The 27988-nt window shown below is 42.2% G+C and overlaps 1 long non-coding RNA gene across 2 annotated transcripts in view; it reads left to right on the forward strand.

The window, feature by feature from the left end:
- The window catches only part of LOC108314360, a 58237-nt gene extending 46077 nt beyond the window's left edge, over positions 1 to 12160 (forward strand). For both annotated transcript variants that reach the window (XR_005202555.1, XR_001829432.2), the window contains one exon: positions 12124 to 12160. This is a non-coding gene — a long non-coding RNA (uncharacterized LOC108314360). The remainder of the gene's footprint in view (positions 1 to 12123) is intronic.
- Positions 12161 to 27988: the final 15828 nt, after the last annotated feature.

Here is a 27988-nt window from a genome sequence, read left to right on the forward strand (position 1 = left end):
ATTCTCAGGGTCACTAACATTTAAAGGATTGGAATAGAAAGAGCATGCTGTGAATGACATAAAAATCAAATAAGATGAAATTGCATGTTCTTTTCAATAACTCCCTACATGATAATATTCTGTGGAGTACTTGCTGTCTCTGGTCATCTTAAATGATTTATCTAATTCCCTCTATGGCCAGACACCATTCTAGAGATACAATGATTAGCAAGTCATGAGTTAGGTGTTCAAGTATCCTAGAGCAGGGTTTCTTAATTTCAGCACTATTTTTTGTTTCATAATTTCAACTTTTATTTTAGATTAAGGGGTACATATGCAGGTTTGTTACATGGATATTTTGCATGATGCTAAAGTTTTGGGTATGAATTGCCTTGTCACTCAGTTGGTGAGCATAATACCCAATAGGTAATTTTTCGTTACTTTTCCCCCCTCCCTTACTTGCCTCTCTAGCAGTCCTCAATGTCTATTTTTTTTTTATAAAATTCTCTTTTTTTCCCAACTTTTATTTTAGACTCAAGGGGTACATGTTCAGGTTTCTTACATGCATAAATTGCACATTGCAGACATTTAGGGTACAGATTATTTTGTCAGCTAGGTCATCAGCATAGTATCTGATAGGTAGTCATTTGATCCTCACCCTTCTCCCACTCTCCACCCTCAGTTAGGCCTCAGCGCCTATTGTTACCTTCTTTGTGTCCATGTGTAATCAATGTTTAGCTCTCACTTATACGTGAGAACATGTAGTATTTGGTTTTCTGTTCCTGCATTAATTTGTTTGGGATTACGGCCTCCAGCTACATTTATGTTGCTGCAAAGCACATGATCTCATTAATTTTTATGGCTGTGTAGTGTTCCATGGTATAAATGTATGGCATTTTCTTTATCCAGTTCACTGTTAATGGGCATCTAGGTTGATTCCATGTTTTACCATTGTGAATAGCCCTGCAATGAACATATGTGTGGATGTGTTCTTTGGAAGAATGACTTATATTCCTTTGGGTATATACCCAGTAAAGGGATTGCCGAATTAGATGGTAGTTCTAAGTTCTTTCAGAAGACTTCAAACTGCTTTCCATAGTGGCTGCACTAATTTACAGCGATGTATACGTGTTCCCTTTTCTCTGCAACCTCAGCAGCATCTGTTATTTTCTGTATTATTTTTTTTTCGTAATAGCCATTCTGACTGGTGTGAGATGGTATCTCATTGTGGTTTGGATTTACATTTCTCCAAAGATTAGTGATGGTGAACATTTTTTTTTCATATGCTTGTGGCTCACATGCATACCTTTTTAAAGAAGTGTTCATGTCCTTTGCCCATTTTCTAATGGAGTTGTTGTTGTTTCTTTTTTTTGCCTGTTGATTTGCTTAAGTTCCTTATAGTTTCCAGATATGAGACGTTTGTCAGATGCATAGTTAGCAAATACTTTCTCCCATTTTGTAGCTGTCTGTTTACTTTACTTTATTTTTGGCTTCTTTTGCTGTGCAAAAGAAGCTCTTTAATTAAGTTCCATTTGTCAATTTTTGTTTTTTGCAATTGCTTTTGGCATCTCCATCATGAAATCTTTGCCAAGGCCCATCTCCAGAATGATATTTCCTAGGTTTTCTTCTAGGATTTTTAAGTGGTAGGTCTTACATTTAAGTCTTTATTCCATCTTAAGTTGATTTTTGTATATGGTAAAAGGAAGGGGTCCAATATGAATCTTCTGCATACAACTAGCCAGTTATCCTAACAGCATTTATTAAATAGGGAGTCATTTCCTCATTGCTTGTTTTTGATTACTTTGTCAAAGATCAGATGGTTGTCGATGTGCATCTTTATTTCTGGGTTCTGTATGCTGTCCGCTGGTCTATGTGTCCGATTTTTTGTACCAGTACTGTGCTATTTTGGTTACTACGGCCTTGTAGTATATTTTGGGTTGGGTTATGTGATGCCTCTTCTTTTTGCTTAGGATTGCTTTGGATATTAAGTCTCTTACCTGGTAGCATATAGAGTTTAGAATAGCTTTTCTAGTTCTGTCAAAAATGACATTGGTAGTTTGATAGAAATAGCATTTAATCTGTAAATTGCTTTAGGCAATAAGGCCATTTTAGCAATATTGATTCTTCCTATCCATGATGATGGCATGTTTTTTCATTTGTTTGTGTCATCTCTGATTTCTTTCAGCAGTGTTTTGTGATTCTCGTTGTAGAGATCTTTCATCTCCTTAGTTGGCTGTATTCCTCGGCATTTTACTATTTTTGTGTCTATTGTGAATGTGGTTGCATTTTTCGTTTGGCTATCAACTTGGATGTAATTAGTGTATAGAATTGATTTTGTATTCTGAAACTTTGCTGAAGTTATTTATTTTGGGAACTTTTGAGCAGAACTATGAGGTTTTCTAGGTATAGAATCATATCATCTGTGAAGAGAGATAGTTTGACTTCCTCTATTTCTATTTGGATGCCTTACATTTCTTTCTCTTGCCTGATTGCTCTGGCTCTGACTTTTAGTACTATGTTGAATAGGAATGGTGAGAGTGAGCATACTTCTCTTGTTCTGGTTCTCAAGGGGAATGCTTCCAGTTTTTGTCTTCTCTCCATGATGTTGCCTGTGAGTTTGTGAGAGATGGCTTTTATTATTTTGAGGTATATTCTTTCAATGCCTAGTTTGATGGGTTGTTTTAACATGTAGGATGTTGAATTTTATAGAAAGCCTTTTCTACACCTACTGAGATGATCATATGTTTTTTTTGTTTTTCTTTCTGTTTATGTGATGAATCACATTTGTTGGTTTGCATATGTTGAACAAAATTTGTATCTTAGAAAATAAATCCTATTTTTTTGTAGTAAATTAGTGTTTTGATATATTGGTGGATTTGGTGTACTAATATTTTGTTGAGGATTTTTGCATCTGTGTTCATCAGGGATATTGGCTAGATGTTTTCTTTTCTTCATTGTGACTCTGTAAGGTTTCGTTATCAGAATAATGCTATCCTTATAGAATAAGATAGGAAGAAGTCCCTTGTTTTCAGTTTTTTGGAATAGTTTCAGTAGGGTTGGTACCTGCTCTTTAAACATGCAATAGAATTTAGTTGTGAATCTGTCTGGTCCAGGGTTTTCTGTGGTTGGCAGGCTTTTTATTACTGATTCGATTTTGGAACTTGTTATTGCTCTGTTCAGGGTTTCAATTTCTTCCTGGTTCAACCTTGGGATCTTGTATGTTTTCAGGAATTTCTTCATTTCTTGTAGGCTTTCTATTTAGTATGCATAGATGTATCCATAAGAATCTCTGATATATATATATATATATATATATATATATATATATATATATATGTATTTTTGTGGGGTCAGTGGCAGTGTCATCTTTGTCATTTCTGATTGTGTTTATTTAGATCTTTTTTCCCTTAGTCTAGCTATGGTATACCAATCTTATTTTTTTCAATAAATCAACTTTTGGTTTTGCTAGCTTTGGAGTTAGTTTGCTCTTGTTTTTCAGTTCTTTTAAAGTGTGAATCTTGTTAATTTGAAATCTTTCTAATTTCTCGATGTAGGCATTTAGTGCTATAAACTTTCCTTTTAACACTGCTTTAGCTGTGTCCCAGAGATTCTTGTATGTTGTATCTTTATTAGTTGCAAGAAAAATTTTAATTTTTGCCTTCATCTTATTCTTTACCCAAAAGTCATTCAGAAGCAAGCTGTTTAATTTCTATTTAATCGTATGGTTTGAGTGATCTTCTTAGTATTAATTTAAGTTTTTATTGTGCTATGGTCCAAGAGTGTGGTTGGTGTGATTTTGCTTTTTTCTTAATTTGTTGAGAAATTTTTATGGCTGATGTGGGATTGATCTTAGAGCATGTACTATGGGCAGATGAGGAGAATGCATTTTCTCTTGTTGTTGAGTAGCATGTTCTGTAGATGTCTGTTAGGTGTATTTGGTCAAGTGTTGAGTTTGGATTCTAAATATTTTTACTAGTTTTCTATCTCAATGATCACTCTAACATTATCAGTGTGGTGTTTAAGTCTCCCACTATTATTGTACCATTATTGAAGTCCCTTCTTAGGTCTCTAAGAACTTTTTTTTTGAATCTGTGTGCTCTAGTGTGAGTGCGTATATATATTTAAGATAGTTGAGTCTTCTTATTGAATTGAACCTTTTATCATTATGTAATGCCCTTCTTAGTCTTTTTTCATTGTTATGTTATCTGTTTTATCTTTTTTAATATAGCAACTTCTACTCTTTGTGTTTTTCATTTGCTTGATAGATCTGTCTCCATTCCTTGTCTTTGAGCCCATGGATGTCATTGCATGTGAGATGGGTCTCTTGAAGACAGCATACAGGATTGTCTTACTTCTTTATACAACTTGCCACTTTGTGCCTTTTAAGTGGGGCATTTAACCTGTTTATATTCAAGGTTAGTATTTATATGTGAGGATTTGATACTGTTGTTGTGTTGTTAGCTGGTTGTTATGTAAACTTGATTATGTAGTTGCTTTATAGTGTCAGTTGGCAATGTACTTAAGTGTGTTTTTGTGGTAGCAGGTAACTGTTTTTCATTTCCATGTTTAGCACTCCCTTAAGGACTTCTTTTAGGGCAGGGCTGGTGATAATGAAGTACCTTAGCACTTCCTTCTCTGAAAAGGATTTTATTTCCACTTCACTTCTGAAGGTTAGTTTTGCTGAATATGAAATGCATGGTTGATATGTCTTTTCTTTAAGGATGCTGAATACATGCCCCAGTCTTTTCTAGCTTGTAAGTTTTCTGCTGAATGTGGTCTACTGTTAGCCTGATGGTGTTCTCTTTGCATGTGACCTGCCCATGCTCTCTACCTGCCTGTATTATTTTTTCTTTTGTGTAGACTTTATAGAATCTGAGGATTACTTGTCTCAGGGATGGCCATCTTGTACAGTATTTTGCAGGTTTTCTCTCAATTTCCTGAATTTGCATGCTAGCAAGGTGGTGAAATTTTCACGGTCAGTATCCTCAAATGTTTGCCAAGCTGCTCTGCCATCTACATCTATTTTAGGAATGCAAAAGAGTCATAGGTTTGGTCTCTACATAATTCCATATTTTTTGGAGGTTTTGTTCATTTGAAAAAAATCATTAAAATTTTTTTGACTGCCTTTGTTGTTTCAAGGGAATTTCAAGCTCTGAGATTCTTTCCTCAGCTTGGTCTATCCTGTTATCAATGCTTCAAGTTGAATTCTGTAATTCCCATAGTCAATTTTTTATTTTCAGAAGTTCAGTTTGGTGCTTTCTTAAAATGTCTGTGTCATCTTTAAACTATTGGGCCATTTTATTGTTTTCCTTGGATTGAATTTCAACCTTCTTTTATCTCAGTGAGTTTCCTTGCCATCGAGATTCTGAATTCTATGTCTGCCATTTCAGTCTGGTTAAGAACCACTGCTGGGGAGCTAGTGCAGTCATTTGGAGATAAGAAGGTGCTCTGGCTTTTAGAGTTGCCAGAGTGCTCGTTCAGTTTGATTTGTGTGGCCTAATGTTCCTTTATTCTTTGAAGTTGTTGTCTTTTGGATGAGACTTTTTACTTTTGTATTTTTTGATGCCTTTGAGCATTTGACTGTGGTATCGGTTGAGTTTAGTCAACTGGCATCATTTCTGCATGCTTTCAGGGGGCCAGTGTTTGTCTCAGCATTCCTGGGCTGCATGCTTTTACTCTTGGGGACTGGGAGCAGGCCACCTGCAGCTTTGTTCTCTGGCTCCTCAAGGTTAAGCACCTGTTGCAGCAGAGGGTTTAAGGGGTTCCCAGTCTGCTGGCATCAATACTCCAATGGAGACTGCTGGCAAAGCACCCCAGGGGGCAATAGTGACCTCTCTCATGTGTGCATGCCAGCAAAACGTCACGGGTCCTTGCGTGCATGTGCACAGGTTGTAGATTTGCATGTGCATGTGCATCTGCAAGTCTGTGCATGCAGGCATGCTGATGGGGCAGTGGCTGGCTCCATGCACATATACACCAGCAGGGTGGTTGGGGGAAGGCTAAGGGTGAGTGGGCACAGGACAGGGAATGCTGTGGGTGAGTCCATACTGGTGGGAATTCATCTTCAAAAGTATTATTATGGGCAGGTAATGTCTGTCAATTAAAGAGCTGTGGCGTGGCCGCTAGCAAACTGAGGCTGTGCTGCTAATGGGTGCAGCCAGGCAGGGATCCTGGGAGAGGCTGGCAGATATAGGGGTGTTCAGATCACACAGGCCCCACCCCACTGGCAAGACAGCCCTGCTTTGTCCAGGTGCAGCAGCTAACAAAAGCTAAAGCACCTGGGGGAGTATGTTGAGCTTTGGGGGATGGGCACCAATGGCCATTCTCCACTGCAGCCATTCCTATGCTAAACCTTCTGGGCTCTGTGCAGGCTAGAGTTCTGCCTGTGCAAAGTCTCTGGGAAGTTCTCCCTACTGGCTCAGATGTCTGTGGGGATTATGGGGTCTCCTGCAGCTAGGATCCCAGAGGACCATGGCTACAGTTGGCTAGTCCACACCTGTTTCACTTGCTCCTTTCTAGGAGCTACTCAGGGTGAGGAATGAGTGCTGGTTCTTAGCAACCCCATGCCGGTTTCCCAGCTACCTCTCCTTTTAGCCTGCATCCTGCATCCTCCCTCTGTCAACCCTCAATGCCCAAAAATCATTCAGAAATGACTTTCAGATCTGCTCAGAGTGTGCCAGTCTACCTGATGGCCTGGTCTCTCTCAGTGGGAGAAGCTCTTCCTGGCTGTTTGTAGTCAGCCTTCTGACCACATCTTTTAAAAAGATCACTTTCGAAAAAGCTTTCCACCAGTAAAAAGTTGTGGCAAAATTCTCAATATGTAATGCATTTTTAATAGAAATGCTGGTTATCATAATGCAAGATATATATAAAAAGCTTTGAATGTTTATGAATTGTTCAAGTATAATAAATTTGTATTTCTCCATTTTCTCCAGTTTTACTTTTTTTTTTTTTTTGAGACAGAGTTTCACTCTTATTATCCAGGCTGGAGTGCAATGGCGCGATCTCGGCTCACCGCAACCTCTGCCTCCTGGGTTCAGGCAATTCTCCTGCCTCAGCCTCCTGAGTAGCTGGGATTACAGGCACACGCCACCATGCCCAGCTGAATTTTTGTATTTTTAGTAGAGACAGGGTTTCACCATGTCGACCAGGATGGTCTTGATCTCTTGACCTCGTGATCCACCCACCTCGGCCTCCCAAAGTGCTGGGATTACAGGCGTGAGCCACCACGCCCCACCACCAGTTTTACTTTTAAAGAGCAAAGAGGAGCATTGGTGTGTTATATATTGTTTTTTGCTATAAAAATAAACCAGAATAAGCCAGGTGTGGTGGTTCATGCCTGTTATCCCAGCACTTTGGGAGGCCAAGGCAAGAGGATTACTTGAGGCCAGGAGTTCAAGATCAACCTGGGCTGAATAGCAAGATCCAGTCTCTCCAAAAAATGAAAAAATTAAACTACCTCTAAGCATCTCTATTCTCTTCTTTAGTCTACCTAAACAAGAGTTTCTTAATGGAATCCTCTTACTCTACTAACCTCTCTAATTCTTGCATAAAAAGTACTCTTGACTCTGCTGTGATTATTTAGATCTGTGATGCTGCAATCTTAAGCTCCGTCAAATAGAGACTGGTCCCAGATGCCACCTCCCTCCTACCTAGTTGAAGTGACAGTCTTTCTCTGTCATCCAGGCTGGAGTGCAATATTGTGGTCTCAGCTCACTGCAACTTCTGCCTCCTGGGTTCAAGTAATCCACCCTCCTCAGCCTCCCAAGTAGCTAAGATTACAGGCATGTTGCACCATTTCTGGTTAATTTTTTTTGTTTTTAGTAGAGATGTGGTTTCACCATATTGGCCAGTCTGGTCTCCAACTCCTGACCTTAAGTGATCCACTTGCCTCAGCCTCCCAAAGTGCTGGGATTATAGGTGTGAGCCACCTTGTGCAGCAGAGTTGTAATCTTTTTGCTAGTGGAGAGTCTTGCCTTGATGTTGATGGCTGCTGACAGATCACAGTGGTGGTTATTGAAGACTGGGGTGGCTGTGGCAATGTCTTAAAATAAGAACATCCATACTATTCTTGTTGATTTTTCACCTCCTTCCATAAATCACAAATGTTCTTAATGCCATCTATAATGGGGACTCCTTTCCAGGAGGTTTTCAATGTACTTTGCCCAAATCCATCAGAAGAATCACTATCTATGACAGCTATAGCCTTACAAAATGTATTTCTTAAATAATAAGATTTGAAAGTTGAAATTACTCCTTGATCCATGGGCTGCAGAATGGATGTTGTGTTAACAGGCATGAAAACAATATTAATCTCCTTGTACACCCCCATTCAAGAACTCTTGAATGACTAGGTGCATTATCAATGAACAGTAATATTTTGAAAGAAATATATATATTTTTTCTCATCATCAGGCTTAAAATATTCAGTGAACCGTTCTGTAAACAGAAGTGCTGTCATCCTGACTTTGTTGCTCTATCTATAGAACAAAGACAGAGTCAATTTAACATAATTCGTAAGGGCCCTAGGATTTTTGGATAGTAAATGAGCATTGGCTTCAACTTAAAGTCATCAATTGCATTAGTCCCCTAAAAAGAGAATCACTGTGCCCTTTGAAGATTTGAAGCCAGGGATTGACTTCTCTCTGGCTATGAAAGTCCTAGATGACATCTTCCAACAGAAGGCTGTTTCATCTACATTGAAAGTCTGTTGTTTAGTGTAGCCACCTTCATCAATTAGCTCAGCTAGATCTTTTTAATAACTTGCTGCAGTTTCTGCATCAGCACTTGCTGCTTCACTTTGTACTTTTAAGTTACGAAAATGATTTCTTTCCTTAAGCCTAAGAACAAACCTGCATTATATTCAAACTTTTCTTCTGCAGTTTCTCCACCTCTCTCAGCCTTCAAAGAATTGAAGAGATTTAGGGACTTGCACTGGATTAGGCTTTGGCTTAAGGGAATGTTGTGACTGGTTTGAATCTTCTATAAAACTACTAAAACTTTCTCCATATCAGCAATAAGGCTATTTTACTTTCTTATCACTGCAGTGGCACTTTTAAATTTTTTCAAGAATTTTTCTTTTGCATTCACAACTTGGCTGTTTAGTACAAGAAGCCTAGCTTGTGGCCTATTTCAGCTTTCACATGCATTCATCACTAAGCATAATCCTTTTGATTTAAATGACAGACTGGTAACTTTTTCTTTCACTTGAACACTTATAGCCACTGTATGGTTATTAATTGGCCTCATTTCAATATTACTGTGTTTCAAGCAATAGGAAAACCCAAGGAGAGGGAAAAGACAGGGGAACTGCTGGTTATGGAATAGTCAGAGCACATACAACATTTATGGCTTAAGTTGGCTATCTTAAATGAGTGAGGTTTGTGACACTCCAAAATAATTATTAGGTTGGTGTGAACATAATTGTGGCTTTTGCATTGTTAGGTTGTATGCAAATAGACACTCTGCCACTTTACATAAGAGACTTGAGCATCCCTGGATTTTGGTATTCGTGGGGGTACTGGAACAAATTTCCCACAAATATGGAGAGGCAACTGAATTTTGTTATGGCAGACCTAGAAAGGTATTAATATAATAGTAACATCAAAGATTACTGATATTAATCACCATAACAGATAAAATGGTAAGGAAAAAGTTTGAAATATTGTGGCAATTATCAAAATGTGACATAGAGACACAAAGTGAGCACATGCTATTGGAAAAAATGGTACCAATAGACTTGATGCAGGATTGTCACAAATCATCCATTAGTAAAAAATGCAATATCGGGGAGCACAATAATGCAAAGTATAATAAAATAAGGTGTGCATGTATATTTCACATTTTATTCACCCATTATTCCATATTTGGATAGTTGGACAGTTTCCAGCCTTTAGCTATTGTGAATAATGCTTCTATAAATATATAAAAATATATGTTCAAGTCCCTGATATGAATTCTTTTGCATATATACTTGGAAGTGGAATTGCTAAATCATATGATGTATTCAATGAATTTTCATATGTTGAACTATCCTTGCATTTTAGAAACAAATCCCACTTGATCATGGTGTGTAATCCTTCTATATGCTGCTGAATTCAATTTGTTCATATTTTGTTGAAGTTTTTAAATTTTTTACATCAATTTTCATAAGAGTCATTCACTGTATTTTTTTTTCTTTTAGTATTTTTGTCTGGCTTCAGCATCAGGATAATGCTGGCCCCACAGGAAAAGCTGAAAAGTGATTTCTTGCTCTTTGAGTTTTTAGAAGCATTTGATAAAGGCCAGCTTTGAGTTACTGTGTAGCATCCTTCCATTTCAATCCAAAAGTCTCCCTTTATCATTTCTTGGAAAGCAGATCTAGTGGTAATAAACCCCTCAGTTTTTGCTCATATGAAAATGTCTAAATTTCTCCCACATTCTTGTGGACAGTTTTGCTGGACATAGAATTCTCAGTTCACAGTTTTGTTTTTCTTTTAGCATTTTAAATATATCAGCCCACCAACTCTGGATTCCAAAGTTTCTTCCCTATAAATTGGTGGATAATCTTACTGCTGATGATTGGCAATGATAAATCACTCCTTTATTGCTGCTTTCAAGTGCCTCTCTTTTGGTTTTCGTTTTTCAACACTTTGTTAACAGTGTAGTTTCAGTGTAGTTTCTTTGACTTTAGCTTACATAGAGTTTATTGGGCTTCTTGGATTTGTAGATTCCTATCTTCAATCAAATTTGGAGATTTTTAGACATTTCTTCAAATTATCCTTTTGCCCTTTGTTTTCTCTTTTTGCCTTCTTGAACTCTCATAATGCATATATTGGTCCTCATAAAGGTGTGCCACAGGTATAACAAGCTTTTTTTTTGACTTTTTGTCATTCTTTTTTGTAGACTTTCTCATCAACAGTTTCTGTCAATTTATTTTGTTCCCTTAAATAGGTCATATTTTCTTGTTTCTTTGCATGCCTTGTAATTTGTTGTAATAGTTGAAATCTGGGCATCTGAAAAACAGACACACCTTCCAGTTTTTGAAGATAGACTCTGTTGAGGACAGTGCTTCACTGATTAGCTGGATTTTCTCTGAGCACAGGGATCAGCTAAAGTTGGAAGTTTAGGGTGTTTTCTGAGTCGGCATCTTTCCAGGGTCTGAAATTGGCCTTCTCAACTCTATAATATACATGACTTCTCTCAGATGTCCTAATTTTCCAAAGAGTCTTACACTAGACTCTCCTCAGGGCCTTAGATGTTCTATTCTATGTCTCCACCTATCATCTTTTGTCATAGATATCATCAGGTCTGAAGTCTCCCTGCAGCTTTCAAAAGCAGAGGATGATACTTTTGCCACCTGAGATGTGAGTTATGAGAAATAGAAACCGGGCCTTTGAGCAGCCCCTGGACAGTTTAGAACATTGCAGATAGAATCATGTCCACTATCTCCAGTTTGAGAGAGAGAACTGGTAACTGGGATGCTACCTCTTCCAGTTCAAGACCATGAAACACAGATGGGAGATGGGAATTTGAGCAAAGGCAGGTGAAAACATCATAAGATTTCCTACCATAGGAAGGTGTCTTTTTCCTGATTGAGGATACATTCATTTTCTATAAGTCTATGACTATTTTTCAGAGCTTTTATAAGGTTAGTTCAGATAGTTTCTTGTTCTTCCTTGGTGTGTTTGCTGTTTTCAGAGCTTAGATATTCTTCCTCTGCCACTTTGCTAATGTTACTCTTGTCAGTCTTTTCATTGAAACTTTTAATGAGTTATCCTCATTCACTGGCAACAGGACAGAGGCCATTCATTCTAAAGTACCATCTCTATATATTTCACCAGTCTTCAATGCTATTATTTTCCATCCACATCTTATAGCCAGTTTCTACCATTCCACCAAAAATTACTGTCAAAGGCAACTTAAGGACAGAGAAAGGACTTTGGGTTTTGAGATCATCAGGACTTGGTTAAAATTCTGGTCCACAATTACTTGTTTCTGTATCTTGGACAACCATTGTAAGCTGTGCAGGTCTCAGTATAGTGAGTTATGTCATTACTTTACTTGTAATATGGTTGCTTGGCAAATTTGATTTAAAATCAAGACTGGGCCTGTGACTCCTCCCCCACAAATAAAAATCCAACTCTCCTTTTTTTTTTTTTCTAGTGGTTTATCCTATGGAAATCCAATAAGAACTTTTATGCCGCTTTCAAATCGCTATAGCACTTGTTGTCTCTATCATATGTCGGTTGCCACTCTATGACTGGAAATAAAATCTTTCTTTTTGCTTATGTCTCAGATCTTTCTTAATAGTGTGTTTATCTGGAAATAAATCATGTCTCCACCTATTAATTTATTTGTTGCATATTTATTGACTGTTTCATAGACTTGTGTTAAGTTCTCATTACAGATGCTAGTGAAATAAAGTTCTACCTCAGAAGCTTACAGTATTTGCAGAAAAATAGAAAAAAACAACAGCCTATGCCTCAAACACCTTTGCATTTCCAAATGAGAACACAATTAGTAGGTACAATAAATTATTACAGGTAAACATATACTTATTTGACATCAAAACCCTTATAATCACTTTTCTATTTTGAAATAGAAAACTTATCTTTTCTCCTTGGTTTTCTCCTTGCTATCTGGGATAAACTTAAGTTAGCAAGGAGGAGACCTCAAGAGTTTCAGAATTTTAGCTGAGAGACTCATTGAGAAGTTAATCTGGTGCTTATACAACATGCTCGACATGAAAATGAGCTGGAAATCTCAGAAAGTTAGTGATCTTTCAGGAATTTCAATACTTCCTGCTTTTGGTTGGAAGACCTATAAGAACAGCCTCCTTTAAAATGCGGGTTAAATATTCAACAACCTATGTGTTGGCTAAGTGAGCTCAAGAAGTGAAAGAAACTTGTGTTTTAGTTCCACTTACTATGGAGTCTCTGATCAAATTATTCACTTCTGCTATATCTCTGTCAGCTTATCATCTGTAAAATGGAGGCGGCTCTAAAAACATAGTGAGAGATGATGCACAGCTTTATGTGTAATTGTGTTTATTTTAGAATAGCAATGATGTCTAAACTATTACTATTTGGTGTCATCTAGTAGACTCTGTGGAAAAGTAAAGAGGCCCCAGAATAACTGACTTTTCCAAGGGGCCACAATTGTTTTCTGGTAGGCTTGAGGCAAAAACCTAGACGTCCTCAATTCCACTCTATTGTTCTTTCATTGGGTTCTAAACACAGGAAATAAAATCCTTCTGTTCCATGTAACTGGTGCAGGGCTTGGCAATATTGATATTGCAGCACTGAGTATTAGGAGGTATTTGGAAAATTCCAAAAATGAAGATACAGACCTCTGATACTACAGATGAGCAGAACTGGTAAATAAAGGTGTATGAGGACTGTAGTTCCTAATAAAACAGTTGAATTTTTGTTTTCTGGTACCTTGAAGGTTCCACCCCAGCATATAATTCTAAAATTTTTGGACTAGATTACATTGAATTCTACATGCATTCATGTATACATGCATACATCTATATACGTTGATATAAATCAGTAAAATATCCCATGTATCATTTATCATTTATTTTTCTTGATTTTTTATTTCTACTTGATTCTTTCCAAACATAGAACAGAGACTGGATATAGGCATATGGGAGGCTGCAGAGATAAAGTAAGCTTACTTCATTCACCATGAAAATTAAGAACCTAACAACCTCTTTCTAGCTGAAAGTATCCAGACCAATTATCTTTGCTTTATAGGGAAGACTTCTGGAAAAATCAAGCTGATAAACTCTTAATTACCCAATTTCCCTTAACTATTTCAATAAGTACAATTATATGAGAATTCGTCTAGTGACAGAGAAGGGCAGCCTAGCTGAATATCACCATGACCGTAATGTGGATATGATGGGCTCAAGCTATATTACAAGGGATAGAGCCTATTTCTCATTACTAATATTAATAGAATACAGCATTTAATACTCTGTTTTGTGCTAAATAATTTTTTTCCCTTCATTAAAATGGATGGGCTATATCTGAGTCTGTAGTGTATGTATTGTTGAAATCTGAATAAATCTTTGTGGGTTACCAGGATCACTTTTATAAGTCACAGGTTTCTAGGAAAGATCTGCTGAAAAACTCAGTCTAGCATTACATTTATAACAAAATCGTAGTGTAGCCTTGAGCAAGTTAAGCTCATTTGTAAAAGAAAGATACTTACACTTGCTGTCCCTACCTCAATGTTCTCTTACAATAAATACATACATAAATACATATACAATTAATAGAGGTGTATACGCATGAATATATTGCTAATATTTACAGACATTTCAAATGAATTCTCTAGAATGCACTATAGAAAAAATAGGTGATGCGTCTCCATCAAACAATTCCAAGCTCCCCCATTAAAATTACCTAAATGAACAAAACCCTATATGTTTACATACATAGAAAAGAACTCCAAATACTGCTTCTTGCAGTAGCCTGTTCCAACCATGCTACCTTCTTCTTCAAACCAGTCCTCAATTCAGACACTGTGGGGATTCATTCACTAATCCATGCACACATTTATTCATGCAAGATAATTTATTCATCCCCTACCAAATGCTAGGTACTGTCCTTTGGTATGTTTCACATGTATGTTAAGGAAATATAGCCATAAGCCAAAAAAGATAAATATCCTCACCTTCTAGTTGGAGGAGGACAAAAAAATAACCTTATAAAAAGATGCATAAATATATAAATAAAAATAGGAAAAATAAATAGTATATCAGGTAGTTGCTAGGAAGAAGTAGAAAAGAATGTTAGATGGTGGAGGGAGGTTGTAATTTGAAATTCTGGGGGAGGTAAAATTTAAGAAGAAATCTAAGGGTGTTCTAGGAAACAATAGTGTGCATATCTTGGAAATGAGCATTACAGGCATAACAAACAGCCTAATGGGAAGGTCATGAGGCAAGAGTGCCTATGAGTATTCAGGGAACAGAAAGGGGATAAGCGTGTGAGGGAGAGAGGGATCAGAGTGGAGAGGACAAGGAAATGATGTCAGAAAGGAAATGGAGAGCATGGATTGCTAGGGGTTTGGAGGCATTCAGAGGACTTTGGCTTTTGCTTTGAGCAGGCCTTTATAGAGGTTTGACTGATAAAATCTGACTTAGGTTTTAACAGGAGCTCTCTAGATGCAACGTTGATTAAAAATTGCAGGAAAGTAAGAAAAAGATTAGGGAGACCAATTTCTTTACAGAAGTGATTTACTCCAAGATTTGCTTTCTACTCAGTAAAGAAATAGATCAGTGATGGGCAAAAAATGGCCCACAGATCTTTTTGTATGACCAGTGAGCTATGAATGATTCTTACGTTTTGAAAGGATTCTTCAAGAAGAAGAAAAAGGAGGAGGAAAAGGAGGAGGAAGGGGAGCTACAAAAGCAGCATATGGCCCACAAAGCCTAAAATATTTAAAGTTTGGAAAATATTTGCTAAATCCTCAGGTAGAGGATGTAACTGGAAGTAGGTCCTCAATACAACTGAAAAGTGGAATACATGAGAAAATAGTTGCGAAAAACATTGTTAAGTGATAGGTGTCAAGAAATATCTATGGTTTCATTCTCAACCTTCACAATGTCATACATTTCCATTGCGATATTGAAAAATATGGTCGGTTTATGAAAGAATAAACAAGAAGACCCTGTGTCATCTAAACAATGTCATACATGAAATTGAGGTAGTAATAACAAAAACAATAACACAAAGCATTTTTATAGAACTCAAAATTCTAGAAAGCATTTTCATGTTAACTACCTAATTTCACCTTCAAAATTCCATAAGATAGGTATTCCTTATTAGAAACTACTGTATTCTAAATCCTTAATGATTGATTGCTGAGCCTTGGGTATAGTCAAAGGCAGAAGAGTGTGAACAAATGTGAACCTGAAACAACCAATACTTCTGATCCTACAAAATGGACCCTGAGTGGCTAACTCGGTCTAAACTTAAAATATAGCCAAGCAGTCATTTGCTTACTAGTGGTAACACAGGTACTTTGAATTCCCTCAAAATCCACACCTTTTTAACTCTGGAACTTTCAGAGCTCACCTGAACCAACCAATTAGCCTGCCTAAGTCAATCAGGGCTCAGCTGTATGAACCAGGCAGGGCTTGTCTGCATCAGCTAATTAGAGCTCAGTTGCATCAAATTATTGGAACTCAGCTGCCTTGACCAATCAGAATTAAGCAAGTTTCAAACCTTCATTTGTGTAAATGGACCTGAATGGGAACCTAGGCAGAAAATTTCTGCTTTATAACTCAAGGCTTCCCTATAGGTTGAACTGTACAGCCTAACATAAAACCTACCAAGAGGATTGCATGGGGCTATAGAAGCAAAGTCAAGGCTGGGTGCAGTGGCTCATGCCTATAATCCCAGCACTTTGGGAGGCTGAGGTGGGTGGGTCACGAGGTCAAGAGTTCAAGACCAGCCTGGCCAATATGGTGAAACCCTATCTCTACTAAAAATACAAAAAATTAGCTGGGTGTGATGGCAGGTGCCTGTAATCTCAGCTACCTGGGAGGCTAAGGCATGAGAATCACTTGAATCTTAGAGGCAGAGGTTGCAGTGAGCCAAGACTGTGCCACTGCACTCCAGCCTGGGCAACAGAGCAAGACTGGGTCTCAAAAAAAAAAAAAAAAAATAGCAAAGCCAAAAGATTCTACCCAACATTCTCTACAGTCACACTCCCTTAGGAAGGGGATGTGAGGGTAGAAAGGGAAAAGGAAAGAAAAAAAAGAAAACAATAATACTATTATTACAGGGAAAGAAAGAAGAAAAAGAAGAAATCCTACCTGTATGGAAAATAATTACAAAAGTTAGAAGTGCCAGTGTCTTCAGAAGAGAAGAAACCAGTCAAATAATTCTGGAACCATAAAATATCTGAATATAGTGACACTACCAAAGGATTGCACTAACTCTCCATTAATGGATGGAGATTTAGTTAGGTTTGATTCCTCACCAAAATGGAAACTTGATATTGACAGATAAAGAATTCAAAGCATGGATTGCAAGGAAGCTCAATGATATCCAAGATAAAGTTGAAAACCAGCACAAAGAAACTGCTAAAGCAATCCAGGAAATGAAGGAAGAGATACACATTTTTAAAAGAAAAAGTTGGCCAGGTGCAGTGGTTTATGCCTGTAATCCCAACACTTTGGGAGGCAGAGGCGGGCGGATTGCCTGAGCTCAGGAGTTTACCATGAACCTAGGCAACATGGTGAAACCACGTCTCTACTAAAATACAAAAAATTAGCCAGGTGTAGCAGCGTGCACCTGTAGTCCCAGCTACTTGGGAGGATGAGGCAGGAGAGCTACTTGAACCCAGGAGGTGGAGGTTGCAATGAGCTGAGATTGAGACACTGCACTCCAGCCTGGGTGATAGAGCGAGATTCTATCTCAAAACAAAAACAAAAACAAAAACAAAAAATCAGAGCTTCTGAATTTCAAAATACAATAGAAAGCTTTATCAATAGACTGGACCAATTTTAGAGCTTGATGACCAGTTTTTGAACTAACCTAGTCTGACAAAAAGAAAAAAATAATTTAAAAAGTCTTCAAATATGGGATAATTACAGGAACCAGACCTATGAATTACAGGTATTCCTGAGAGAAGAGAAAAAGCAAATAACTTGGAAAATATATTTGAGAGAATAATTCAAGAAAACTTACCTAATCTTTCTAGGGAGGTAGACATGCAGATACAAGAAGTCCAGAGAACACCTCTAAGTCATTATACAAAATGAAGAGCACCAAGGCATATGGTTACCAAACTATCCAATGTCAATGTTAAAGGAAAATCTTTAAAACAGGTAGAGAAAAAGAGCAGATGATGAAGAAAGGCAACTCCATGATTTTAACAGCAGACTTCTCACCAGAAATCTTACAAGCGAGGAGAGATTAGGGGCCTATTTTCACTATTTGTAAAGAGAAGAAATTCCAACCAAGAATTTCGTATCCTGCTAAACTTACCTTTATGAGTAAAAGAGAAACTGTCTTCCATAAATGCAAGTGCTCAGGGAATTTGTTATCATTAGACAAACCTTGCAAGAGATCTTTAAGGGAGTTCTAAACATGGTAATGAAAACATGATACCTGCTACCACAAAAACACAAGTAAGTACATAACCTGTAGACTGTATAAAGCAAAAACCCAATAGAAACTGTAAAGCAAACAGCTAACAACTTCACAATGAGATCAAAACCTCACATATTAATATTAACTTTGAATATAAATGGGCTTTTTACTATGCCCAGTAAAAAGGCATAGAGTGGCAAGTTGGATTAAAAAAACAAGACCTATACATCTGCTACCTTTAAGAGACCCATCTCAAACATAATGACACCCATAGGTTTAAAGCAAAGAGTTGAAGAAAGATTTAACACACAAATGGAAAACAGAAATTAGCAGGGGTTGTTATTCTCATATCAGATAAAAGAGACTTTAACAATAGTTAAAAAAAAAAAAGACTAGCATTACATAATGATAAAAGGTTGAATTCAACAAAAAAGCTTAACTATCTTAAAAATGTACATAGCCAATATTAAAGCACCCAGATTGACAAAACAAGCACTTCTAGATCTACTAAAAACCTTAGATAGTCACACAACAATAGTAGGGGACATCAACGCCATGGAGGACTCACGTCTCTTCAACCCGTGGCCCCAAAAGGAGGGTGTCGACACCCTTTATACCCATAAAAATCACCTTGGGAGTGAGGGTGAGGGGCGGGGGTGGGGGTGAGGGGCTTTGGACATTCCAAGGGCTAGTGGATTCTGTAAATCACATTCAGGGCGGAGATGAGGGTGAGGGGGTTCCAGACATTCCAGTGGATTCCTGGGCGAAGATAGGGTGAGGGGCTCCGGACATTCCGAGGGCCAGGGGACTTTTTGACATTCTGGTTGTTACTTAAGTGGTTCACAAAAGTAAAGATTAGCATTTGTTTACACATTGTCTGGGTAGGGTGGCGATTATTATTTAATTACTTATTCACATTTGGGTTATAGAGAGCATTTTCAACAGAAAGCTGAGGTAGGTTGAGGTATGCAGTTTTATGGGGCTTTTTACCATGTCACAGCTAGAGGCCTTTATCCTAAGCCAATTAATGCAAGAACAGAAAACTAAATATTGCATGCTCTCACTTATAAGTGGGAGCTAAACGTCAGGGTCTCATGGATATAAAGAAGGCAACAAATAGACACTGGGGATTACTAGAGGGGTGACGGATGGTGGGTGTAAGGCCAGTTGCCTCGTCGGGAGGCTGGACACATCCACCTCTGCACCCGGCACCAGGCTCTGCACTCAGCACCTAGCTCTGCTGCATGGCTCCCCTAGAAGGCTCCGGCTAATGCAACCATGGCCGGCTCTCGCATCGGAAAACCCACCCAACAACCCGCCAACCAATAGCGGCTCGTCCCATCCCAATCCTGCTCCCCTGGAGCCAATCAGAGCACCCAGCTGTTACTCGTTCCTCATAGCCATAAAAACCCCACGCCCCAGGAAGTCAGTGCAACTTCTCTGGCCCCTCTTCCCCAGGACCATAGAAACTTGCCCAGGAGCTGAATAGATTGGCATTTAATTTTCTTATACTGGCCTCAGTTTCCTCATTTTAAACTCGTCAATAACCCTTACAAGTGGTGCCGAAAACTCGGGAGGAGTTCAAGACCCCTCCTGGGGGAAACTGACTCCTCTACCATAAGCCGAACCAGGGAACCATCGCCTCTCTGATCATCTGCAGCCATCACTCGGTAAGACTCCTATTGCCCATAACCCCATCCTCTGTTTGCTCTGATCCGAGGAGACCCTGTCTGTAATCGTGGCCGCGACAGGGACTCCTTCCTGTCTTGAGCTGTGGGCCTTGCAGAGATGTCCCAGTGCCCCTGCTCGCCCGTTCTGGAAGACAGGAATATTGTGGAGACGTCCCTATACTTCTGCCCTTCCCCGTAACCTCTGGTAGTTGGGTATTGAGGTCCAGGACGCCATTCCTCACTCCTGACTATCCCGCAACAGAGAGGGAACTATGGGTAATCAGGAGTCCTGCCTAGACCCCAAGTCGCCATTGGGATGTCTAGTCCAAAACTTACCCAAGCTGGGCCTCTCCATAAAAAAGAAAAGGCTGCTTTTCCTCTCCACTGTGGCCTGGCCCCAGTATCCTCTGGACAACCAGTCCAAGCAGCCACTGGAAGGAACTTTCAATCTTGGCATTCTAACCGATTTGGACAATTTCTGTAAAAAAAAATGGTAAATGGTTGGAGGGCCCCTACGTTCAGGCTTTCTGATAGCTTCACTCCCGCCCCACGCTCTGTTCCTTTTGCCCTCGGCCCCCCCACCATCCTCCTCCTTTTCTGACCCCGACCCGCCCAAAGAACTCTCCTTTCCACCCGCCAGATCCACTAATCCTCCACCCTATGCGGAACCTCAGCCCCCTCCGGCTCCTCCTCTTCCTGGTCCCAACCTAGCCTCTCCTGTTAGTGCTCACACTCACTTGTGCTGTGCTCCTAACAATCAAACCTCCCTCCTTTGTCTTTTCCACGAGGTGGCCAGAGCGGAGGTTCGAGTGCATGTTCCCTTCTCCCTCTCTGATCTATCAGCCATTGAGAAACGCCTAGGGTCATTCTCCACCAATCCTACTGCTTACACCAAAGAATTTCGCTACTTCACCGAGGCCTACGACCTCACCTGGCATGATACCTATGTAATCCTGTCCTCCACCCTTACTCCAGATGAGAGTGACCACATTCTTACGGCGGCCCAGGTGCACGCTGATCAGGTACATCTCACAAACAATCAAATGTCAGTAGGTGCAGCGGTGGTCCCCAAGGCCGACCCTAATTGGGACTATCAAACTGGTCAAGATGGCCACTGCCGCCAAGACCAAATGCTACAGTGCCTCCTAGCAGGCATGCAAAGCGCAGCCCAAAAGGTAGTTAATTATGATAAGTTAAGGGAAGTAACTCAGGGTCCTACTGAAAACCCAGCCGCCTTCCTTGATGGATTAACTAATGCTATGATCCTTCATACCTGGCTGGACCTGGCCTCTTTAGCAGGGGCTACAGTTCTAGCCACCCATTTCATCTCTCAGTCAGCGGCTGACATTAGAAAGAAACTTAAGAAAGCTGAGGAGGGCCCCCAAACTCCCATACAAAACCTGGTAAACATGGCATTTAAAGTTTTTAATGGCAGAGAGGAAAAGGCTGAGGCCACCCACCAGGCCCGTCTACAGCAAAAGGTAAGCCTCCAAACCCAAGCTCTTGTGGCAGCTCTGAGGCCGGCAGCCCACTAGGCGCCTGGTGGAGGGGGTCCATCGAAACCCACCAAGAACTCCAGAGGCGTTCCGCCTGGGTCCTGTTTCAAGTACAGTCAGGAGGACACTGGGCAAGTCAGTGTCCATGTCCCTGACCACCTACCATGCCCTGCCCGGACTGCAAGCAGCTTGGACATTGGCGCAGTGATTGCCCATCCCGGACTACAGGCCCACCCCCTGCACCTCTATGTGGAGGGAAGGCTGGTAAGCAGGAAGCAATCCCATCGCTTGAACTTCTCTGCCTTCTGGATGACTGACGCAGCCCGGACTCGAAGGCCCCCATCACCCTTGCCGAGCCCAGGGTAATGCTGCAGGTAGCGGGTAAGTCCATTTCCTTCTTAAGTGGACACGAGGGCTACCTATACTGTATTGCCTTCCTACTCAGGACCTAGCATACCTTTCCAGATTTCAGTCATGGGAATTGATGGTAAGCATTCCTGTCCTAATCAAAACCACCCTTTAGCCTGTGTCCTCGAGGGACACCCCTTTTCCCACTCCTTTTTAATCATACCCTCATGCCCAGTCCCCCTTTTAGGATGAGACATTCTTTGTACAGCCCTCTCGTCTACAGGAGTTACACCTGCTCTTCATTGAGAATCCTCAGTCAGCCTTCACCCTAGTTCCCCACTCAACCCGGCTACCCTGCTTCCTCTTCCATCCCCTCTCCCTTCCCCAGCCCACTCCTGTCCTGAACTAATGGATGCACTTGCCAAACCTCAGTAGGGCCTATCCGACCTTCCCCTACCTAACCCAGACCTTACTTTCTATGTGGATGGAATTTCAGTAATAACAGCCCATGGGAGGCAAAAGGCAGCTTATGCGGTAGTCGCAGATTCAGCCACCCTCGAGGCACGTCGCCTCCCTGACGGAACCACATCACAAAAGGCAGAGCTCATTGCCCTACCTCGAGCTCTCACACTAGCACAGGGAAAGCGAGCAAATATTGATACCGACTCAAAATATGCTTTTCTTATTACCCATTGCCACTCTGCCCTCTGGAGAGAGCGGGGATTCCTTACCACAAAAGGGTCCCCCATAATCAATGCTACACAGATCTCCAACCTTTTCCAGGCCTTATCATTGCCCAGGAAAGTTGCAGTCATACACTGCCAAGGACACCTGGCCCAGCATGATGCTGTCTCCTGGGGCAAATCGCGGGCAGATACAGCAGCAAGATCTTTAACTAACACCAAGTTGACCCCCTGTTCTCTTCCTTACCACGGCCACACAGCCTGTATATGCGCCATCAGAAAAACAGGCCCTTATACTAAAGGGGGGAACAGAATCTAATCAGGGCTGGATCTTCCTAAGTAACAGAATCGCCCTTCCCCGGGAACAGGCCCCTAAAATTATTGCTAAAATCCACCAATCCTTACATATAGGGCCTAAGGGGCAACACCACTTTGTACAGCCCCTCTTTTTCTCACCAGGTCTGCAACAAACAATTGAGCAGGTACACAAGGCATGCGTTGCTTGCTCTAAGGTCTTGCCTTGGGGAGGGTTAAGGCCACAGTTTCCTACTCACCAAATGCGTGGCAACCTACCGGCCCAAGACTGGCAAATTGACTTCACTCATATGCCCACTCACAAAAAGCTCTGCTACCTCCTAACTTTTGTAGATACCTTTTCAGGTTGGATTGAAGCCTTCCCCACCTCCTGGGAGACAGCAGACACGGTGGCCTCCCTCCTTACTCAAGAAATCAACCCTCGCTTCGGCCCACCTGCCACCATCCAGTTGGACAACGGTCCAGCATTTACGGCCCAAGTAGTCCAGCTAGTTGCCAAGTCCCTCAACATCTCCTGGAAACTGCACATCCCTTACCATCCTCAGTCGTCGGGTAAAGTTGAATGGGCCCATGGCAGCCTCAAAGACCATTTGGCCAAACTTGCTATTGAGGTAAAACTCTCTTGGCCCACACTCCTACCTCTTGCCCTGGCCCGGGTCCGGGCCACCCGATGGGGGCCAATGGGCCTTGGCCCCTTCAAATTGCTGTACTGCCGGCCTTTCCTGGTTTCTCACAATCTCCCTGTAAAACCTGTTGTTCCAGGACCGGAAGACCCCCACCCAGTGAGGCCTCTCCGACCAGGCGACAGCGTTTTCCTCCAAGAGCTCGAACCAGGATCTTTGCAGCCCAGGAATCCTGGACTGAGGGCCCCACCACCAGGACCCATTATCTTGCACAGGCAAACTGCCAAACAGGTGGCTGTCAGTCTACTGCCTCCATCCTCATCCCACACGGTAAAAGTGCCGGACTTGGTCGCGATCATGGGTTTCACTTTCGGCACAGGCTGTGTTTTCTATATGACCAAACCAAGGACTACTGTCATTGGTGGAACACCACCTACAGGGGTGCCCATACAGCTCTTGTGTTATTCACAAGCCACAGCCTCCAAGCCATCCCAGTCGCATGCTCACTCGCTTCAGCAATGGTTCCTTAGCCCTCAACATCCGTGACCCCTGGCACAGCTGTTGGGATGCAGGAGTGTCCGGTAAAGGCTATGAAGATTATACCTGGAGCCACCCTCAGGGAACATGGCTAATATTCCGGTCCTATACCTGTATCGTCCCTGAAGCAATAGAACAGCTCAGTTCTGTAAGCCATACAATCCTGCAAAATGAAGCCACCCTAACTAACCAACTCAAACTCTCAGATAGCACCTCTCAACCTTTCTCTTGGCTGACTCTAGTACAGCAGGGAGCCAACATGTTAAATTTAACTAAAGCCATGAATATCACCAACTGCTTTTTATGTGCCTCTCTCAGCAACCCCTACTTAGCTACAGTTTGCCTTAGGTCCAGGTTCAATCTGTCACAATCACCTATAGGACCCGGCACCATCTTAACGGATATCTCCTTGTTCCAGGTATACCCTCAAAATTTCTCTCTCTGCTATGAGACAGCCAGCAGCTCCAGTCCCAGCTGTAACACCACAGTAAAGGTAAAATCTTCCCTCTACGCGCCACCAGGAGGATACTTCTGGCGTAATGGAACCTTAACTAAAGTTATTAATGCTTCCTTCCCTTTCCCTTGTGTGCCTGTCACCTTGGTCCCGAAGTTAGAGGTATATGGACAGGCCGAACTTCTATCCCTCCTTCCACCTTCCCCTAATCACTGGGACAGACGAGCAGTCTTTCTCCCAATGGTCTTTGGTCTCTCTCTAGCATCCTCTCTGATGGCGGCTGGGCTGGGTAGCGGCGCCCTGGGCTACAGCGTCACCTCAGCTGCTCAACTAGAAGACAAGCTTTGCGTGGCTATTGAAGTGTTGGCCGCCTCCCTGGCCTCCCTCTAGCGACAAATCACGTCACTGGCCCAGGTAACTCTCCAAAACCGCCGGGCCCTTGACCTGCTGACAGCGGAAAAGGGAGGTACCTGTCTGTTTCTTCAGGAGCAGTGCTGCTATTACATCAATGAAACAGGCCTTGTAGAAGGAAATATCAATACTCTCTATCACCTCCAAGAAGACTTCTGCAAGAAGCAAAATGCATCAGCTTCGTCTCTCAACTGGTGGCAATCCCCGATGCTTACCTGGCTAACCCCTATCATCACTCCCATTATTGTAGTTTGTCTTCTGCTAATGCTAGCCCCCTTTTTCCTCACGTTTTTACAGGCCCACATGAAAGAAATTTCCAGGGTGGCCGTAAAGCAGATGCTACTTCACCTCTATGTCCGACTCCCAAGCGAGGCACCAGACAACTGACCCATCTCCCTCACTCCGCCCCTATTCAGCAGGAAGTAGCCAGAAAGAAGCAGCGTCCTATATCATCAAAAGGGTTAGAATGTAAGGCCGGTTGCCTCACCGGGAGGCCGGACACACCCACCTCTGCACCTGGCACCAGGCTCTGCACTCAGCACCTAGCTCTGCCGCATGGCTCCCCTGGAAGGCTCCAGCTAATGCAACCATGGCCGGCTCTTGCACCGGAAAACCTGCCCAACAACCCGCCAAACAATAGCGGCCCGCCCCGTCCCAATCCTGCTCCCCTGGAGCCAATTAGAGCACCCAGCTGTTGCTCGTTCCTCATAGCCATAGAAACCCCACGCCCCAGGAAGTCAGTGTGATTTCCCTGGGACCATAGAACCTCGCCCGGGAGCTGAATAAATTGGCATTTAATTTTCTTATAGTGGCCTCAGTTTCCTCATTTTAAACTCGGCAATAACCCTTACAGTGGGCAAGAGTTTAAAAAATAACGATTGGATACTATGCATGGTACCTGGGTGTTGAGATTATTTGTACCCCAAACCTCAGCATCACGCGTGCTGCACATGTGCCTCCCAAATCTAACATAAAAAGATAAAAACAACACCAAACCATAAAAACCATCCCAGTCCTTCCCTTTGTTTTCTGGAACACTCCTTCATTTTGTATTGGAGGCTATAGTTTTCAAACTATTCACTGGAATAACGTCTCTTTCCACCAAATTCCTTGTTCAGAAAACTTTGGTTCATAGGAGAGGAATGTGTAGTGACTGACAGCAAGGAGACAAAAGGTATTTTAGAGGAAAAAAAGTTTATTTAATGAACTCCATAGGTCAGCTAAGTCCAGAAGACTCAACTGTTATTTAAAATGTTATTTTAAATAGATGTTTTAAAATGTAAACATATATTAAAATCGTATAAAGAGCTCGGTTCTTGGTTCTGAAACTTCTAAATGTCTCATATGTCTGGTACACAACATCAGCCCCAAGAGAGAAAAGCACATCAATGAAATAAGCCCAAGAAACAAGATTCGAACTAGATAAATTCCTGTAGGAGTTTCAAATCTTTCTTGTCATGCTGAAGCTTCTAGCTCCTAGGAAGTAACACACATTTCTCTCCTCCTGACGCTGAAGATCATGTCTCCTCTTGGGCATAAGAAGGTTTAGAGTGATATTTCGGTGACAATAATGTGTGGTGAAGAGTAGGTCCAGCTGGAATGCTCACAATGACCAAATTGTGTTGATCATATTTTTAACTAATACATTACTCCAATATAAACTGGCAAATAAGTGATATATTTGCCTTCTAGACATATTTCAGGAAAACCAGAGAACATGGATTCTTATCCATATGAAATAATCCACTAGTGAATTTCTTTCAGGATACACCATAACGGATCTAGATCATAATCTTTACATACTTAGATTCTTCACACGGGACCAGAAAGAACATCTGGGCTGCAAGGCTCCATTAGAAGAAAAATGTAGCATGAGTTGTGTGACAATTGCTGGTCCCTGTCCTACATCTATCTTCTTAGAAGAGTGCAGCTCAGTGTGGGCCATGGTCAACTTATGAGTTGAGGTAAGGGCCTCCTCCTAGGAGTGCGTGTGCTTATTACACATATCCCACTGTGCTAAGTACCTTAAGGAATATAGGAAAGAATGAGAAAACACCACGTCTCCACGATAAGGAGGCACACAGGACACGTGAGCTGTGGAATTACACAGCCCAGGTTCACAGCCTCGCTGGGCCACTGCCGCCTGAGTGATCTGGGGAACAGTCTCAGGCTCAAATGTTGTTTTAGCAATCTGTAAAAAGAAGTGAGAAGGTCTGGCCTGCCAGGCAGGGATATGACAGGGGCGGCATCCAGTCAGTTCAGCACACTGCGTCCTCTCGGCGCTGGCGGCCCTCACGGCCAGGGCGGCCATGGAGGAGGAGGGCCTGGCTCCAGGGGGTGCGGAAGCACTGGAGAGGCCTCAGGGGAGTCAGGCAGAATCTGGGTGTCCTCGTGCTCGGCTTCCAGCAGGCTCTGCCCTTGTGACCCGGGGGACAGGGCCAGCCAAGACAGGGCCACTGGATGCCAAGCCAGCGCCTGGGCCAGATGCCAGCTGAGAAGGACTCTGGTGGATCAGGCCCCTTATCCCCCTCGAGCCCCACGGAGAGTCCCATCCGGGCCAGCCACCACCCCAGCCGCAGGATATCCCCAGGTCCCCGGGGCTAGAGAGTCCCGCTGGGCCCGGCAGTGGGCCTCGCCCTTCGTCAGCGGACCCTGTTTTAGGCGCCCTCACTGGGCCCGCGCTCCCTGGCGCGCTCCTCTCTTAAGAGCCGCATGAAGACGTCTGGAGTCTCAGCTGCCAGGGGGCGCCTGGCCACGGAGGGGCGGCTGACGGAAGAGCGTCACATCCGCTTCCGTATCACAGGCGTTCAACTCGTAATTTACTTCACAGATTTCTTCCCTGGTCTCGCTACAGGCCCCCGGGTCAGTGCCCCCCTCGCCCTCAAGGCCTCCGCACCTGTCCAGGACATCCAGGCCCTTTCTGATTCCTGTTCAACCCGCGGCCGCCTCCTGGGCCCTCCTCTCCAGGCAGCTTGTGTGGCGCCCATGTCCTGTCCCATACGACAAGGGCGACCCTCTGAGGTTCCTGCAGGCTGTGGCCTCCGAGCCGTCTGTTGGGAATTCCCGGAGGCTGCTGCATCCAGACTCCCTAAGACCCTTCTCCCAGCTGCAAGGTCGCCCTCCCACTGCCTTTGCCACCTGAGCAGGTCCCAGCCAGGCTCCCAAAGGGGACCGAAGGGAGGGCCGAAGAGGAGCCCAAAACTGTGATGCAGGAGCATCACTTACAGACCCAGGGACAGGATGACAAGAAAAGGGCCCTGGTAGCCACAGGGAAGCAACATCCACATTCAGGGCCTTGGAGATCCAGGGAGACCTCACCTCCTTCAGGTGCAGGCCCAGGCCTCTGCAGGGAGATGCCCACTCCTAGTTGTCAGAAAACC

This window comes from Cebus imitator, unplaced genomic scaffold (genome assembly GCF_001604975.1).
Source record: "Cebus imitator isolate Cc_AM_T3 unplaced genomic scaffold, Cebus_imitator-1.0 Scaffold150, whole genome shotgun sequence".
Classification (NCBI taxonomy): domain Eukaryota; kingdom Metazoa; phylum Chordata; class Mammalia; order Primates; family Cebidae; genus Cebus; species Cebus imitator.